Here is a 2,220-nt window from a genome sequence, read left to right on the forward strand (position 1 = left end):
TTAGGCGTCGATAGTGCTAATGAGTTGTGAGAAGTGAACTGCTCCAGCGGTTTCAAATCCATATCCACGTTAGTGGTGGCCGACGATCGAGTAGCATTCCTATCCTCGGATCTTCATCGAATGGCATTCAAGAAATTGCCAAAACCCGTCTCCAAACCTTTGCAATCTTCTTCATCTACTCATGTTATCTCTATAGAGAACCCTAATCTAGCCAGACTACCTAGAAATTCTTCACCTGTTCCTCTCCCTCACGTCTTAAGAACAGCTCCTATAATTCCTAAGAACCCATCTCAAACCCTCATTTACACCTCAAGATCTTCTCAACTTACTAAAGAAAAAGCTACATCATCACCCCAAATTTATGCAGTTCGGTATCCACATTAGAAAAGAGGCCATTAAGGAGAAATCTTACTTGGCTATTTTCGATTTCAGTGTAAGAAGATGAAGAATAAGACATGGGAATCAAATGGTGGAAAGTAGTGTTGTTGTTGCTAGTGTAGGGAAGCCATTAAATGACACCCATCTCCTCCAGTTGCTCTTGACAAAATCTGTATCGAGCACATGATACGCCATTGAGATGGCCCATAATATCAACTCTCGGATAAATGACCAAAGAGAGCAAGTGGCTTTAGCAGACTGTAGAGCTGATGGACTTGTCCATCGATCGTTTAACCGACTCTGTCCACGCTCTAGCTGAACAAACCACCCGATTTCAAGTAATTGCCAACTCCCTTTACATTCAAGAGAAGGTAGTACAAAAGAAAAATGTAGTTCGTAGACATTCAAGTGGAGAGAGAGGTTTTAGTCAATTATCATAAACAACTAGCAGAGGGGCCTGCAACTTGTGTAAAGGAAGAATAGGCAAGTAATATTAGGCACATGTAGTGTATAGACAATAACATATTAGAAGGCACAAGATAAAAACAAATGCAAATGTTGCTTAGCAGAAGGGAGTACGGAAGCAAAAGTACGAGGCTTAATCTATAGCAGAAAAGTTGCTATCAACACTCCGTTCAAATGCATCCATTAACCTTGATATTTGCTGCTTTAACTCCAAGTTTTGAGCTCTCAACCGCTGCAACTTCTCATCCCTCAAGTAATAGCAGAATAAAACACATAAGCCTATAGCCATTGAGCGAAAAAATAATAGTATTAAAACATGTGAGAAGAAAAAAATCAAACAGGCAACTGATATAAACAAAGAAGTTTTGTAAGGATTCATTTATCTAGTTAAAAGAAAAGGAAGGGAGGGCATTGAGAAGGTAGAGGGAAATTTGTAAAGATGTGGAGACAAACTATACCAGAGTGCGATGTTACTCATTAAAGACGATCGGTAGGGAGGTGCGCTGCACTTGCAGAGAGCGTACTATACCAATCGGGGCAAAGGTGGGGAATATAGCAGATCATGAGATAGAGAAACAAATGTAGGGGGTTAGGATCCTACCAAATCTGAAATTCAACAAAAAAAAAGCAGCATAGCCGGCACGAAGGGAAAAACAAAACTTAGAAAACAGAGTGAGATGAGAATAAAACGAACTGTAAAACAAATCGGGAAGGAAGTTGTCGAAGTGGCCTTCAACTCAATGGGTATCAACTCGCCAACGGGTGTATCTAGGAGGGCATTAACGTAGTCAGTAGCAGTTTACCAGTGGGCATTCGAGGCTGGAAGATGGGAGCAATCTTGTATGTATGTAGAACGGGGAGGCTCGCAGGCAGAACCGTGAGACCTGTTTGCGCAGTTGCCAACTTGCGAAAAACGGGCAACCAAACGTTGAGGCGTGCACAGATGATGACCAGGTCGGCGCCGAAGGCGGGGACCAAGCACACCCAACGACATTGAGAAGATCAATGCGGCAGAAGCCTGTGTGAGATGGCATTGAGACGGAGTGACAGAGAGAGTGAGGGAGAAAAGACAACACGATGGAAGTGCAAGTGCTTGAGAGAGAGTTGGGGAGATTGATGAGTATGAGAGAGGATAAGAAGGCTTGGAGGTGACCGTACCACACATAATAAGAAGACACTAGCGGGGACCCGTGCGTTGTACGGGAAAATATAAAAGAATTAATAATTTTTTATTATTAATTAATATTAAATTAATAATCAAAATTTGTTGCTAATTAACTAAAAGTATTCAAAGTTATTGTTAATATCTAAAATTTTAATAATTGTACTTTTTATTTAATGTTGATTTACATAAAATAATTTTTGTTAATTTAATAT

The 2,220-nt window shown here is 40.5% G+C and overlaps 1 long non-coding RNA gene across 1 annotated transcript; it reads right to left on the minus strand.

Moving 5' to 3' along the window:
* Positions 1-847: 847 nt before the first annotated feature.
* LOC148878564 (uncharacterized) lies at positions 848-1,977 on the minus strand. Its single transcript, XR_016105217.1, has 3 exons — positions 1,647-1,977; positions 1,302-1,366; positions 848-1,122 (listed from the first exon to the last, which is right to left on the minus strand). It is a non-coding gene; the product is annotated as an uncharacterized LOC148878564 (long non-coding RNA).
* Positions 1,978-2,220: the final 243 nt, after the last annotated feature.

The sequence above is a fragment of the Nelumbo lutea genome, chromosome 1 (genome assembly GCF_056320005.1).
Source record: "Nelumbo lutea isolate HS-2025 chromosome 1, American lotus-T2T, whole genome shotgun sequence".
NCBI classification, from domain to species: Eukaryota; Viridiplantae; Streptophyta; class Magnoliopsida; order Proteales; family Nelumbonaceae; genus Nelumbo; species Nelumbo lutea.